Below are 17,500 nucleotides of genomic sequence, written 5' to 3'. Positions count from 1 at the left end.
AAAGAAGATGTTGGGGGTAGGAGTTTATTAATTTATTTATTTTTGCTGTGTTGGGTCTTCGTTTCTGTGCGAGGGCTTTCTCTAGTTGTGGCAAGAGGGGGCCACTCTTCATCGCGGTGCGCGGGCCTCTCACTATCGCGGCCTCTCTTGTTGTGGAGCACAGGCTCCAGACGCGCAGGCTCAGTAGTTGTGGCACATGGGCTTAGTTGCTCCGCGGCATGTGGGATCCTCCCAGACCAGTGTTCGAACCCATGTCCCCTGCATTAGCAGGCAGATTCTCAACCACTGCGCCACCAGGGAAGCCCACTAGTTAGCCTTTTTGCAAGTTCATTCCCTCCAAGTGTTGGGGGATCTCACAACCCATGTCCTTGCGTTCAAGATACAGTGTTATCTAATTCCTCTGTTTGATTTTAGAGTGTCTCCTGCCCTTGCCACCACCTTCCTCTCCACCATCCTTCACAAGCCTAGGTTGCTTTAGCACCTGATGGGATGACTCAAGTCATTTAGCTCCTGCTTGATGTTTATTTTGAGTTTTGTTTCATAGCCTTTCTGTCTGGCTTGGTTAAAATTCTTATATATATTTCAATGACATTCTGTTGGATTCCGCATCTCTCTTGTTTTTGTCTAAGATCATTCACGCTGATGAAGATCACAGCCTCCTGCACGTAGCCCGTGAGTCAGCAGCCTCCATTCTAAGCTCTCAGCTTGCTCCTCCTCCTGTTCTGCCGTTCCAGAACGGCTCCCAGCCACACCATATTTTATTCTTCTTCCCAGTTTTTCCCCAGGGAAGCTCTAACTGTGTACCTTATTATTTTTCTCTGAGCAATAACAGAGACCTTTTGCTACTAAGCCTCCTAATGGGGTCTTATCCTCAAAGTATATCTCTAAACAAACATAAGAGGAATTTTGATCAATATCATTTTCCTCTAGTTGATATGAAATGAATAGGAAGAAAGACTAAAAGAACATAGGCCAAAATGTTGTCTGGGTGGCGAGATTACAAGTGACTTTTATGTTCTTTTATTTTCTTCTACAGTGAATACGTATTACTTTTATAATAAGAAATTGCAAAATATAAATGGATTAAAGTTTGAGCCACACCTTGTGCTCATTCAGGGATTCAGACATATCTAGGAATGTTTAAGAAAACCGATGGAAAAGAATATCAAACTATAATCGTCAGAGAGAAATGATAGTTGTAAGAACAATGTAGTGGATGTTATCTGGAACTTGTTCTGGACTCCACTCACGCCGCCTGTGTTTAACTGAAAAAGAGCTGCTTTACTAGATGCAGTAGGAAGGAGACAAGACTCTGTGATCCCTCAAATGGCCCGCAGAGCCCACACACAGCATTGGGATCGCGAGGGCTGTAGGGTAGCATTGTCACTCGATGGGCACGGGGGAGGCAGGGAGGGTCTCTGGACCTGGCGGGAACGTGGGAAGAGAGCCAGGAGACAACAGGTGACAGATGCTAGACTGTGAGCAGTATTCTGGTGGGAGCTACAGGGTCCAGCAGAGCAGCAGAGACAGAACTTCTTTTCTGAGGTCCCGTGAGACATTTCCTGGAGACTCTCAGAAAAACATGGAGGATAGAGGCTGGAGGTCTTGATTCTGAAGCTGGGTCCACGAAACAGTGCAGTTACTTGGATTAGTCACTGATACTATGACCCATCTTTATCCAGGATGTGAAAAGATTGGGAGAAGTCAGGATCGATTTTTTAGAAAAACTTGTTGTGTGTCTACTATGTTCCCAGTACTGAGACACACATAGTGATACAAAGAGGCCCAGTCCTTGACTCAAAAAGTTCCATTGTAGCAGGATGTCTGAGATGTGCATGTGCTGGCTGGTACCACAAATTACAATATTATGATTGAGACGTGGACTTTGCTTTCCCTGCCAGTCCTGGTGCAGTTGCTCCATAAAGATCTGCAAATTAATGGGTGGTGGATGGACGATTGAATGAATAAATGGCAGGTGTGTGTTAGAAGTAATAAATGCTCCAAGATTCCAGAACATGGAAGAAATAAACTGACCTGTTTTGAAGCTTTAATCTTATTGAAATAGCTGTGAAATATTCTTTTGTAAGTGATATCTGTATATTTTATGCAGTAGAGAATGGCCTCCGCCACTAAATGATGTAGAAAGTGTGCTCATAAATATCAGATGGAACGGGGGAATGGTGACAGATCATCAGTGGCAGAGATAAGAAAGTTCAATGTTAAATAAAGGAGAGGAATAAATATTGCATGGGAACTGTGAACCAAACCTTCCGAGGACAGTACACCGTGGCATAGTTGTTCAGTGACATGGGAAGCAAGGGTGTAAATAATGCCAACAGGCTGAGGGTAGGCTGGGGAAAGTCTCCTATCTGCCTCTCGATCTCAGCAGGCTCTTTACACCTTCAGCAAGAAAATAACTGTTCTCCTGATGTGAGTTATCTGAGAGCAGCCTAATGCTTTCCGGAGAAGCAGCGTCTCCAAAAGCAGCCTTTCAGGAACGGCCCCTAAAACGATGCCAAGTTGAGTTGTGAGTCTCTTTTGTGTGGGTTTCTGAAGTCCTGGCAGGTAATTCAATCAAATTCCACTCTCCACCTGTCCCATTTTCCTCTCACCCTTGCCCTACCTGCCAAGGAAGAAAGATAAATGGAAACCAGAACTAACTGAAAACTATTTGGAGTATTACCTTCCCCTTGCAGATTGTTTCAGCCGAAGCCCCTGGGATTTGAGTTGTTTTGTGTTATTGCCAGTCCAGGGATTCTGTGAAGAAGCTAGGGACCCCAGCTGTCCTACGGTGTCTAGTCTCAAAGACCCTGAAGTAGATGCAGTGTGGCTTCTGCCCTTGACACCGGGTGTCTCTCTCAAGAAGGAGTCAGGTGGAATTGTGTCAGCTTCGTAGAGTCCTTGCTTACACCGGCTTCAGTTCCATGTCTGCTGTTGCAAAATACCACAGAGAGAGTATTCATGACCATGCCAAGTAGATTGTTTCTAGAAAGGATGAGTCTGGGCAGGTTCAGCTATCCTAACAGAGATGAGCAAATGGGAGGAAATAAAAAAGGATGGGGGTCAGAAAGCACCTTTCCTACACAGTCAATTCCATACTCTTAGTAAAGTGCTCCTTGAGTCATTCACATAAACGTTGGATGCCTATTTATTGAGTACTTACTGTATGCCAGAGGCTGCAATAAATCATGAGGTAACAATGATGAAAACTCTTGGCTTCTGATTTATGGAGTTCATAAGCTAGAAGTCCAATGACATGCAAAGTTATTACAGAGCAGCATGTTGTACAAGATGCCACAAGAACTCACAGGAGGCGGCAACTAACTCTTCCTGTGCATCAGGGAAGGTGTGTCCTACACTTCAACTCAATTCTGACCCTGTCTAACCAGAGGTAGCGCCAGATCCCACAGGTTAAGGGCTCAGTCCTACAAGATTGCTCCCACCTCCCAGTTCAGATGCCAGCCTCAAGCCCAGCTTATCACCTGTGCTTCCAACTGACCAACTATAGATTGCTATCAGAAGGATGTAGGCATGGATTCTAATTCTGCCACTCTAGATTAGAGGTCTATGGCTTTGGCAACGTTAATTACTTCCTTTCTCTAATTCTCAGTTTCTCTTTCTGTAAAATGTGGAGAAAAGACTTGCTTTAAGGGATTATTGTGAGTATTAAATAAATGTATATAAGGCATTTAGCATGAGGCCTGATACCTGACAAACACTTTAATGATTATGTTCATTGTTGTTTTGTTGTTATTATTATTGCTATTTTTATTATTCTAAGGGAAAGAACACCTACCCAGGGGGTGATACCCTAGTTTCATCTTACAACAATAGTATAACAGACTTTCCAAAGGGCAAGATCCCAGTATAGAAGCATCCCAAACAAGTAACTAAGCAGTGACAAGCAGTGTGGGTAAAGAATAACAAAGGCAAGACTTCAGTAACAAAGTTAAAAAAGGACGCCTCCAGCAGGACGACAGCTGCTTTAGGATCTCTGCTCATCCAGTTAAAAGCCACATTCTCCAGTACCATGGCGCCGTAGGACCCTTAACCTCGGCCACTATCCGTCCTAGGGTACGGTGAAGTGAAAAACATGAAAACATGCCTCAAATGGTAATTTAACATATAAATCTTTACTGAAATTTTTATTTTAAAAACCAAAGGCTCAGAGACAAAAAGAAATGTAAACACTTCCTAATGTCTTTCATATTCAAGCTTAGAGCAAAGGTTTGGCTACCCTTGGGTAAGGCAGATGACATAGATAGCATTTATGGACCCCAAAGAGCCATTCCAAATGTTAAATTCTGTAACTCTAGGTTGTTTTATTTTGCAGAAAGTTTCAAAATTCCAGACACAGTAGGTGTTCATTTCAATAAAACAGTGATGTCCTACCTTAAACAAAAGTTAAGTCTAAAGTAAGTACATATGCAAATTGTCCTTGAAAATTCTATAGGAAGGTGCGTGATGGACACCAACGTGGCGATATGGTAAGCCCAGCACGGCCAGTTTCCTCCGTCTGTTCTGGAATGGATTGTTAGTTCTTCAGTAGAGCACCCTTTGCAAAATAAGCTTTTGATGGATACAAATCTGCACCTTTAAGCACTGGGTTCCCACTCCTGGTGGTGAGATGCTCACCCAGAGAGGACAGTTCCTGCCTCACCCTGGACTCCGCACATCGCTTTCTGGGTGGAATGTGGGTGCAGCCACCCCCCCACCCCCGCCGAAACCATAGTTTCTTCTTCTCTTCCTCTTTTTAAAAGTTTTATTGGAGTATAGTTGATTTACAATGTTGTGTTAGTTTCAGGTGTACAGCAAAGTGAATCAGATATACATATACATATATCCATTCTTTTTTAGATTCTTTTCCCATCTAGGCCATTACAGAGTATTGAGTAGAGCTCCCTGTGCTATATGGTAGGTCCTTATTAGTTATCTATTTTATATATAGTAGTATGTATGTGTCAGTGGGCAGAGAGAATTGGATTTGTGACAGGTAAAGTCAACTGTGTGATGGTTCCATCGTAAATGAGGAGGTTTTAAGAGCCTTCTCAGGGAATAACTGCTGATGACAGTTCACGGGACAATCATGAAAGAGGCTGTTTACTCCGCTTGCCATTGCCCAGAGGTGAGCCCTGTGTACTGGCATTGCTACGATTAACGAATTTGTTTCTAGGTGTAGGAAACCCCCTTTCCATCTCTCTTTTATTTCCCATCAAGTTTCTTCTTTCATCCTCCATCTCCTTTTCTTTGCCTCCCTTTCTACTGATTTCCATACTTACCTCTTCCTGAAACCTTCTTTTCTCCCTGTCTCTCCCCCTTTACTATGCTCACACAAAGTATCAGCCCATATTCATTATTATTGGTAGCATTCTGACTCTGGTTCTTAAAATCATAAAGCCTTCTCTGCAGAAAGTTCTTTGTTGAAAATTCCAAGTTATTCTGAGAAGACAGCAATTAAAGTTAGTTTCTTCAGGGTAAGAGATAAAAAGCATTGACACTACTTCGATGAGCCAAGTATGCTCTTGACACAATTTAATTACCTAGTGCAACAAACCAGGTATCTTTTCTGCCTGACCACTTTAATGGAGCTTTGACACCAGGAATTTAATTAAGTTAGCGGATCTCAAAAAACCCTTAGAAGTCAGTTGATCGCTTTCTGGAGCATTGAGCATTAAAAAAAAAAAAATTCATCACGTAAGAGTAACATTATTAAATGAGGTGTATTTATTTACAAATGGACTAAACCTTATTTCTGATGGGCATGAAGCAATTTTAGTTATCATTTTAACTATTTAGATGATTTTTTTAAGATGCTAAAAGTTACCAGGAAGAGCACTTAAGGATTAAAAAACAAACAAAAATCCATGCAATTGTCTGTCCACATACAGAAGGCAGATTTTAAAAGCTAAAAATGATCTTAAATACCACCAAGTTGGAGATTCTCATCACACACACAAACATATTCAATATATATTATGTAAAATGAAAAGTTCCAACTACATACGTACATATCTGGAAGATTCCCTGGAAGTAGTTTGCTCAAGATCACACAAAAATGGGATTAGGATCCACGACTTCTATCGCAAAATATCACATTTTAATGGTTATCATAAAAGTCAGATTTGTGGTTACCTCTAGGGTTATCTCTGTGGAGGACAGGGGTCTTATGGGTAAGGGGGCAAGTGGGAGCTCCTAGGGGCTGGCACTGTTCTATTTCTTGATCTGGGTGATGGGTACGTGGGTGTTCATTTTATGATAATTCATTAAAATACGTACATACCTACCTGGAATAATTCCATGTGTTATGTTATATATTAACAATCTCAAAAATTTAAATAATGTATAGATATCTATATAGATATATAATGTATAGGCATTTACATATTATATACAAGGTTGTATAATATATAGACATTCCATGAACATATGATATAGATGGACATAAACGTGTGTGTATATGTGTGTGTGTATATACACACATAATGTTCATTCTTTAGCTGCACAGTCTAATCCTTATATCTTGCTTCCTAATACATGATTAATTAAGCAATATCTAAGACAGAGACAGACACTGAGATCAGCTGAGGACTGAGCAGTTCTTACGGAATCAGTTTTAAAGATTCAGGCCACAGATCGCTAATTCCGTAGGGAAGCACACTCATGGGGGTGGGGACCAGGGTCTGAGGTGGGACGGGTGCACACACAGTAGTGTGTGATACCAAAGACTGTGAGCTCTCCTCCAATATTTGTTTTCCTCTTTTTTTCCATAACAACAAAATTTCTAGCTAAGCCAATGACTGCCCAGAATAGAGTATATTTCCCAGCTTAGCTTGAAGCTAGGTGTGTTTATGTGGCCAAATTCTAGCCAACAGGACAAAACTTGAAGTGTCATGTGACACTCTCAGTTTCTGAGAGCCTCTTTAGGAAACAATCAGTTGGTACCTTTGTCTTTTTTCCTCCATCTATCTGTTGCCTGGAAAGCAACCTGGGTCCCTGAGGACTTTGTGAAACAGGGCTGCCCTCCCATCCCTGAATTACATACCTCTGGGCTTTTATGTGAAAAAGGACAAAATTTTTATCTTGTTTAAGCCACTGTTGTATTAAGTTTATACGTTACAGTCATCTCTCATCCTAATTAACTCGTGTGTGATTCTGCTGTTGGTGAGGAGATGGTCTGGAGTATGGTGTGATGTATGTGAAAGGCTTTAGTGAAATGTTTACAGCTGTATGGGCTAGCAGATTCCACTTATGATTTTATAAAGTAGGCATTTATTAGCAGAGACAGTAATAATTAAGAAACCATAAAACCAAGTCTATCACATGGTTTACATAATAGTACTCTAAAGGCATTAGATGAATTTTATTCTCTTGCAAGAACGTTACTTAATACAGGTTTCTTAGATTGTACAGATGATTAGTATTTTTGCCATAGATAATGAAGAAGCTAAAGTGTGCAATAATCCATGCTATACAGGGGTTCAGGATCAAAAGTCAAATGTCTAAGGCATTGCAGCTTGCTTAGAGAGTACTGTTTCTGAATGCAGGCAGATTTGGACTCAAACCCTGTCTCGATCACTGCAGAGCTTTTGATAAATTATTTAATTTCTCCAAGCTGCAGTTTCCTTCTCTATGCAATAGAGATAACAATAACAACATCTATTTTCTGGGTTTTTTTTTTAATGAGGATTAAATGAGTTAAAGTTTGCAGGCTTGGCACCATGGCTTCCTCTCAGATGACCAGCTCCCTGTCTGGTGTCCATCACCAGATGTCTGGAGACGGTCCCTGGTCCTTCGTCTCCTCTCTGGCATCTCCATGCAAGTCGGGGGTGAGCAAGGTTCACTCTGATCTCAGGCCCCCTGCTGGGGTAGAAGCTCACTGTGAGGCTCCTTAGGCACAGTCTACCTTCACTGTCCCCTGTGACCCTGACGTCCTGCTGTGGCTCCCCTGCTCTGCCCTTGTACGCCACACACCTATTTGATATTTCGCCTCCTCCCTTGAGTCTGGTCAGCTTTAACTGGGACTTCCATATGCCCCTTCCCTCATGCCTCACCTCACAATCCAGGGCATCATTTTCTAGTTTGAAAGCGGGGGGGAAACAGGAGAGACTATGAGATCTTCTCCTCAATATCTTGTCCTTATCACAAATCCTTTCTATTCCTTTAAGAACATGTGTGTTTTGAAACACTGTTACTGCAGGAAATTCTTATTTGTTCGCTTGCTTCTCTTATATTCCTTCTCTGAGAATAAACACATAATGGCAGACTTACCTGAAATGGGAGAGAGTAAAGGATGGAAATAATAGCGCAAATATCTGCAAACCTTTCAAAATGTTACCCTGTGAAAGCATATAGTCTGTAGGACAGAAGTGAAATGCCGTGTCCAAAGTAATTGGTGGAACTGAAATTGCAATTATAGATTCTGCTTATAGGTCTTGTGCTAAGGAAATCCAGTGTGACATGGGCCAATTAATAAATTGCATTTTAGCTATAGTTTTTATTCCGTAATGTGTCCATTCATCTTGGAAATAGAGTGACAACTCACTATTTAGATGACAGATGTCCAGCAGCCTCAACTAGCTGGCATATGATGGGTTAGCAGAGCTTCAGTGTATCCAAAATAGCCGTCAGAGCACTCTGGAGGGAAAGCTTTTGGTCTTTTCTTAGAGCACTTACGAAGCCTGATCTTAGACCCCTTTTATGCCCCTTTGCATATCACTGAGTCACCTTTTTGCTTTAACCATCTCAATTTCCAGGCCTGAAATGGAAGATAGAAATTAGAAAAGCACCATTCCTAGATCTCTAGATTATCCCCACCATTAACTTTCCACCTTCCTGTTATTTCTTGACTCATAGAGTATTTTTGAAGGTACTGGGATGGACGTGGGATAGAAATAAGAAGATGTGGTTTTGACCAGTTTAAAACAAGGAAGACATTATGATTTTAAAAAACAATCTGGAAAGAAGAATTTAAAAATAACAGCAGCCTGCATTAATTTAACAAAAGAATAAACAGGTTTATACATTCCAATTTCCCCTGAGAGCAAACCTGATTTACAGCACAGAACAATTATTGTGATTCATAAGAGTGACATGAATCATCAATAAAAGGTCAAATGAAGTTTAATATGGTCTGTCAAGGGCATTCTAAAATTATGTAATGCATTAAAAATATTTTATAAAAGTGTAATTAAAAAAAAAACTTTTGTACAAAGCAGTACACTTTAATTGTCTGGAAAGCTGACTTATGCACAGTGTCTTCCTGCCCAATGATATCAAATAAATAAGACAACAATTTTTACTGTTAATTACAAAGGATATGACTTATGAAGATAAGACTTGGACTTGCTTATCTTACTTCAACACGGTGGTGGAAAAAGCTGTTCAAAAGCACGTGCCTTGGGAATTCCCTGGCGGTCCAGTGGTTAGATTTTGGCACTTTCACTGCCAGGCCCAGGGTTCCATCCGTGGTCAGGGAACTGAGATCCCTGTGAGCCGTGTGGCGTGTCCAAAAACAAAAGCAAAAAAAAAAAAAGCGTGTGCCTTGATAAATGACTGTGAGCTCACGGTCTTAATTTCTAATGGGTAATACTACTGTATTTCCCACAGCTTTCCCAAAAATGTTTATTGGAAATTTGCTTTTAAATTATAAAATAAGGGCAAGATTATAGAAAAAAATATTTCATATAGAGGAGAAAACAAAATCCGTGATCATACAATTGGAAAATGCTGAGTTAACATATTCCACACTTTTAAGGGCACAACCCAATCCAGAGAAATGTCATTCTTGTTAAGAAACAATTTGGGGGCCATTTTGCACTAGAATCTCTGAGAACATAACTCCTCATCCCACTGAAAAAGGGTATGGTTAGTCTAACATCATATAAATTGGAAACATGTTTAAATAAAAAGAGAGATGAACTGCCATGATAAAGTGCTTATAATAGAAGAAATAATCTATAAACTATTGAAATTAATAAGCAGATTTATCAAATTACTAGATACAAGGGCAATATACAAAAATCTAGTATATTTCTATACGTCATCAACAAACAAGTAAAAAATGGAAGAAAAATTCTGATGTAATTTACAAGAGTGTCAAAAAGACATGAACCATCTTGGAGTCAATCCACCATACATGTGTAATTTTCTCTATGCTGAGAACTATAGAACCACACTGTCCAATACAGTAGTCACTTGTCACATATATCTATTGAACCCTTGAAATGTGGCTAGTTCAGTCAGTTGCATTTGTGGTTTGCATTGTATTTCTACTGGACAGTGCTGTATATAACATTGCTGAAATAAATTAAGTTGAAACTAAAGGGAGGGTGTACTATGTTCATGGATTAGAAAGCACACTATTGTGAATATATCAAATACATCAATTCTCCCCAAATTGATTTAAGAATTAGATGCAATCCCAATTAGAATCCCAGGATTTTGTTGTTGTTTTCTTGGGTGTATTTTGGGAGGTGTAAACATGAAAGGATGTTGTTTATATTCTCATGGATGTGTTCATCAGAATTATACACTTATTATACACTTATGATTTTTATACTTTACTGTATGTTATATTACAATAAAAATGTATATAGCATTTGACCCTTTCATTATACAACTCCATTCATACATCTGCATTTATACATGCACATATAATATCTGTAAAGATATCTAAAAACTGGTAACGGTATTTGCCTCCTGTGAAGAAAAGGAGGACTGAAGAGATATACTTTTTACCATATGCCCATTATGCACTCTTTGAATTTTTATTGTCAACAAGTAATGTTATTTTTCCTTGAATTTTCATGAAGTGAGCACACATATGTAACCAGAATGCTGATCAAGAAACAGAAATTACCACTATTCCAGAATAGTATCTTAGCATAGTATATACAGTACAAGTATCCCAGAATAGTATCCAAGCATTGTGTGTGTATACATACACAATATTTACAATATTTTCTATTTTTGAATTTTATTTTATTTATTTTTTTATATAGCAGGTTCTTATTAGATGTCCATTTTATACATATTAGTGTATATATGTCAATCCCGATCTCCCAATTTATCACACCACCATCACCCCCCCTGCCACTTTCCCCCCCTTGGCGTCCATACGTTCTCTACATCTGTGTCTTTATTTCTGCTCTGCAAACCAGTTCATCTGTACCATTTTTCCAGGTTCCACATATATGAGTTAATACACAATATTTGTTTTCCTCTTTCTGACTTAACTTCACTCTGTATGACAGTCTCTAGATCCATCCACGTCTCTACAAATGACCCAGTTTTGTTCCTTTTTATGGCTGAGTAATATTCCATTGCATATATGTACCACATCTAATTGATCCATTCGTCTGTCAGTGGGCATTTAGGTTACTTCCATGACCTGGCTATTGTAAAGAGTGCTGCAGTGAACATCGGGGTGCATGTGTCTTTTTGAATTATGGTTTTCTCTGGGTATGTGCCCAGGAGTGGGATTGCTGGGTCGTATGGAAATTCTACTTTTAGTTTTTTAAGGAACCTCCATACTGTTCTCCATAGTGGCTGTATCAATTTACATTCCCACCAATAGTGCAAGAGGGTTCCCTCTTCTCCATAGCCTCTCCAGCATTTGTTGTTTGTAGATTTTCTGATGATGGCCATTCTAACTGGTGTGAGGTGATACCTCATTGTAGTTTTGATTTGCATTTCCCTAATAACTAGTGATGTTGAGCAGCTTTTCATGTGCTTCTTGGCCATCTGTATGTCTTCTTAGGAGAAATGTCTATTTAAGTCTTCTGCCCATGTTTTGACTGGGTTGTTTGTTTTTTTAATATTGAGTTGCATGAGCTGTTTATATATTTTGGAGACTAATCCTTTGTCCGTTGATTCGTTTGCAAATATTTTCTCCTGTTCTGAGGGTTGTCTTTTCATCTTGTTTATGGTTTCCTTTGCTTTGCAAAAGCTTTGAAGTTTCACTGGGTCCCATTTGTTTATTTTTGTTTTTATTTCCATTACTCTAGGAGGTGGATCAAAAAAGATCTTGCTGTGATTTATGTCAAAGAGTGTTCTTCCTATGTTTTCCTCTAAGACTTTTATAGTGTCCAGTCTTACATTTAGGTCTCTAATCGATTTTGAGTTTATTTTTGTGTATGGTGTTAAGGAGTGTTCTAATCTCATTCTTTTACATGTAGCTGTCCAGTTTTCCCAGCACCACTTATTGAAGAGACTGTCTTTTCTCCCTTGTATATCCTTGTCTCCTTTGTCATAGATTAGCTGACCATAGGTGCATGGGTTTATCTCTGGGCTTTCTATTCTGTTCCATTGATCTATATTTCTGTTTTTGTGCCAGTACCATATTGTCTTGATTACTGTAGCTTTGAGATATAGTCTGAAGCCAGGGAGTCTGATTCCTCCAGCTCCGCTTTTTACCTGCAAGACTGCTTTGGCTATTCGGGGTCTTTTGTGTCTCCATAAAAAATTTAAGATTTTTTGTTCTAGTTCTGTAAAAAATGCCATTGGTAATTTGATAGGGACTGCTTTGTTTAGTATAGTCATTTTCACAATGTTGATTCTTCCAATCCAAGAAATGCCATTGGTAATATGATAGGGATTGCTTTGTTTAGTATAGTCATTTTCACAGTGTTGATTCTTCCAGTCCAAGAACATGGTATATCTCCCCATCTGTTTGTATCATCTTTAATTTCTTTCATCAGTGTCTTATAGTTTTCTGAGTACAGGTCTTTTGTCTCCCTAGGTAGGTTTATTCCTAGGTATTTTATTCTTTTTATTGCAATGGTGAACGAGATTGTTTCCTTAATTTCTCTTTCTGAACTTTCGTTGTTAGTATATAGGAATGCAAGAGATTTCTGTGTGTTAATTTTGTATCCTACAACTTTACCAAATTCATTGATTAGCTCTAGTACTTCTCTGGTAGCATTTTTGAGATTCTCTACGTATAGTATCATGTCATCTACAAACAGTGACAGTTTTACTTCTTCTTTTCCAATTTGTATTCCTTTTATTTCTTTTTCTTCTCTGATTGCCTAGGCTAGGACTTCCAAAACTATGTTGAATAACAGTGGCAAGAGTACACATCCTTGTCCTGTTCCTGATCTTAGAGGAAATGCTTTCAGTTTTTCACCATTGAGAATGATGTTTGCTGTGGGTTTGTCATATATGGCCTTTATTATGTTGAGGTAGGTTCCCTCTGTGCCCACTTTCTGTAGAGTTTTTATCATAAATGGTGTTGAATTTTGTCAAAAGCTTTTTCTGCATCTACTGAGGTCATCATATGTTTTTTCTTCTTCAATTTGTTAATATGTTATATCACATTGATTTGCGTATATTGAAGAATCCTTGCATACCTGGGATAAATCCCACTTGATCATGGTGTATGATCCTTTTAATGTGTTATTGGATTCTGTTTGCTAATATTTTGTTGAGGATTTTTGCATCTATATTCATTGAGATATTGGTCTGTAATTTTCTTTCTTTGTAGTATCTTTGTCTGGTTTTGGTATCAGGGTTATGATGGCCTCATAGAATGAGTTTGGGAGTGTTCCTTCCTCCACAATTTTTTGGAAGAGTTTGACAAGGATGGGGGTTAGCTCTTCTCTAAATGTTTGATAGAATTCACCTGTGAAGCCATCTGGTCCTGGACTTCTGTTTGTTGGAAGATTTTTAATCACAGTTTTAATTTCATTACTTGTGATTGGTCTGTTCATATTTTCTATTGTTTCCTGGTTCAGACTTGGAAGGTTATACCTTTCTAAGAATTTGTCCATTTCTTCCAGGTTGTCCATTTTATTGGCATAGAGTTGCTTGTAGTAGACTCTTAGGATGCTTTGTATTTCTCTGGTGTCCATTGTAACTTCTCATTTTTCATTTCTAATTTTACTGATTTGAGTCCTCTCCGTCTTTTTCTTGATGAGTCTGGTTAATGGTTTATCAATTTTGTTTAACTTCTCAAGGAACCAGCTTTTAGTTTTATTGATCTTTGCTATTGTTTTCTTTGTTTCTCTTTCACTTATTTCTGCTCTGATCTTTATGGTTTCTTTCCTTCTACTAACTTTGGGTTTTGTTTGTTCTTCTTTCTCTGATTCCTTTAGGTGTAAAGTTAGATTTTTTATTTGAGATTTTTCTTGTTTCTTGAGGTAGGCTTGTATTGCTATAAACTTCCCTCTTAGAACTGCTTTTGCTGCATCCCATAGGTTTTGGATCATCATGTTTTCATTGTCATTTGTCTCTAGGTATTTTCTGATTTCCTCTTTGATTTCCTCAGTGATCTCTTGGTTATTTGGTAACGTGTTGTTTAACCTCCATGTGTTGGTGTTTTTTACGTTTTTTCCCTGTAATTGATTTCTGTTGTCATAGTGCTGTGGTCGGAAAAGATGCTTGATACGATTTCAATTTTCTTAAATTTACTGAGGCTTGATTTGTGACCCAAGATGTGATCTATCCTGGAGAATGTTCCGTGTGCACTTGAGAAGCAAGTGTAATCTCTTGTTTGGATGGAATGTCCTATAAATATCAATTAAATCTATCTGGTCTGTTGTGTCATTTAAAGCTTGTGTTTCCCTATTTATTTTCTGTTTTGATGATCTGTCCATTGGTGTAAGTGAGGTGTTAAGGTCCCCCATATTGTGTTACTGTCGATTTCCTCTTTTACAGCTGTTAGCAGTTGCCTTATGTATTGAGGTGCTCCTATGTTGGGTGCATATATATTTATAATTGTTATATCTTCTTCTTGGATTGATCCCTTGATCATTATGTAGTGTTCTTCCTTGTCTCTTGTAACATTCTTTATTTTACAGTCTATTTTATCTGGTATGAGTATTGCTACTCCAACTTTCTTTTGATTTCCATTTGCATGGAATATCTTTTTCCATCCCCTCACTTTCAGTCTGAATGTGTCCCTAGGTCTGAAGTGGGTCTCTTGTAGACAGCATGTATTTTGGTGGTGTTTTTGCATCCATTCAGTGAGCCTGTGCCTTTTGGTTGGAGCATTTAATCCATTCACGTTTAAGGTAATTATTGATATGTATGTTCCTAGTACCATTTTCTTAATTTTTTGGGGTTTGTTTTTGTAGGTCCTTTTCTTCTCTTGTGTTTCCCACTTACAGAAGTTCCTTTAGCATTTGTTGTAGAGCTGGTTTGGTGTTGCTGAATTCTTTTAGCTTTTGCTTGTCTGTAAAGCTTTTGATTTCTCCCTTGAATCTGAATGAGATTCTTGCTGGGTAGAGTAATCTTGGTTGTAGGTTCTTCCGTTTCATCACTTTTAATATATCATGCCACTCCCTTCTGGCTTGTAGGGTTTCTGCCGAGAAATCAGCTGTTAACGTTATGGGAGTTCCCTTGTATGTTAATTGTTATTTTTTCCTCGTTGCTTTCAGTAATTTTTCTTTGTCTTTAATTTTTTTCAATTTGCTTACTGTGTGTCTCAGCGTGTTTCTCCTCGGGTTTATCCTGCCTGGGACTCTGTGCAGTTCCTCGACTTGGGTGGCTGTTTCCTTTCCCATGTTAGGGAAGTTTTTGACTATAATTTCTTCAAATATTTTCTTGGGAACTTTCTCTCTCTCTTCTCCTTCTGGGACCCCTCTATTGTGAATGTTGTTGTGTTTAATATTGTCCCAGAGGCCTCTTAGGCTGTCTTCATTTCTTTTCATTCTTTTTTCTTTATTCTGTTCCGTAGCAGTGAATTCCACTATTCTGTCTTCCAGGTCACTTATCCGTTCTTCTGCCTCAGTTATTCTGCTATTGATTTCCTTCTAGTGTATTTTTCATTTAAGTTATTGTAGTTCATCTCTGTTTGTTTGTTCTTTAATTCTTCTAGGTCTTTGTTAAACATTTCTTGCATCTTCTTGATCTTTGACTCCATTCTTTTTCCGAGGTCCTGGACCATCTTCATTATCATTATTCTGAATTCTTTTCCTGGAGGGTTCCTATCTCTACTTCATTTAGTTGTTTTTCTGGGGTTTTATCTTGTTCTGTCATCTGGTACATAGTCCTCTGCCTTTTCATCTTGTCTATCTCTCTGTGAATGTGGTTTTTGTTCCACAGGCTGCAGGATTGTAGTTCTTCTTGCTTCTGCTGTCTGCCCTCTGGTGGATGAGGCTATCGAAGAGGCTTGTGCAAGCTTCCTGATGGGAGGAACTGGTGGTGGGTAGAGTTGGGTGTTGCTCTGGTGGGCAGAGCTCAGTAAAACTTTAATCTGCTTGTCTGCTGGTAGGTGGGGCTGGGTTCCCTCCTTGTTGTTTGTTTGGTCTGAGGCGACCCAGCACTGGAACCTACCTGGCTCTTTGGTGGGGTTAATGGCGGACTCTGGGAGGGCTCACGCCAAGGAGTACTTCCCAGAACTTCTGCTGCCAGTGTCCTTGTCGTCATGGTGAGCCCTAGCCACCCCCTGCCTCTGCAGGAGACCCTCCAACACTAGCAGGTACGTCTGGCTCACTCTCCTGTGAGGTCACTGCTCCTTCCCCTGGGTTCCGATTTGCACACTACTTCATGTGTGCCCTCCAAGAGTGGAGTCTCTGTTTCCCCCAGTCCTGTCGAAGTCCTGCAATCAAATCCCGCCAGCCTTCAAAGTCTGATTCTCTAGGAATTCCTCCTCCTATTGCCGGAACCCCAGGTTGGGAAGCCTGACGTGGGGCTCAGAACCTTCACTCCAGTGGGTGGACTTCTGTGGTATAAGTGTTCTTCAGTTTGTGAGTCACCCACCCAGCGGTTATGGGATTTGATTTTACTGTGATTGCGCCCCTCCTACCGTCTCACTGTGGCTTCCCCTTTGTCTTTGGATGTGGGGTATCTTTTCTGGTGAGTTCCAGTGTCTTCCTGTCAATGATTGTTCAGCAGTTAGTTGTGATTCTGGTGCTCTCGCAAGAGGGAGTGAGCGCACGTCCTTCTACTTCACCGTCTTGAACCAACTCTACAATATTTTCTTAATCAATGGAAAATAAAATACCCTTAACAAGTAGTCTTGTTTCCTTTTGTGCTTGTTTGTGCATGTATACATGTGTGTGCACTGGATGTTGCATTTGCAAAATAGTTTGTAGAAGTAATATGAGGCCTTGGATGACATTATCTTCTTCTGAAGAATTGTGTTTGCCAGCTGACCGGGAGTGCTATCAGTCCTGGATTACCCTGGTTTAGTTTCAAGGACTGACATGAAGTTGTGGAGAAGTTCTTGAGAGGGCTTGTCTATTTCTGGCTCATGCCTCCTCTGTGGATTAAGCCAATTTGGATCTAAACCAAAATGAAGGGCTTCAGTAGTAAGACAATCTTGGCAGGCCTGGAATGCCAATTTCTGTCTCCTTAGTCCCACAAGGCTGTCAGAACCACAGCCTAGCGACTCAGCCTCTGAGCTGCCTTCTTGGGAGTCAACAAACATCGTCAGGTGAAAAGTGGCTCCAAATTCTGAGTTCATCCTACTGTAACCCTGGCCGGACAGTGCTTTACTCTCTTGTCATCTCTCCATTGATTTCAAGCAGAATTTTTTCTTTAATTTTATCCAGCTTTT

Source organism: Delphinus delphis, chromosome 19, assembly GCF_949987515.2.
Source record: "Delphinus delphis chromosome 19, mDelDel1.2, whole genome shotgun sequence".
Taxonomy (NCBI): domain Eukaryota; kingdom Metazoa; phylum Chordata; class Mammalia; order Artiodactyla; family Delphinidae; genus Delphinus; species Delphinus delphis.
Note: the sequence above shows the minus strand (reverse complement) of the source record.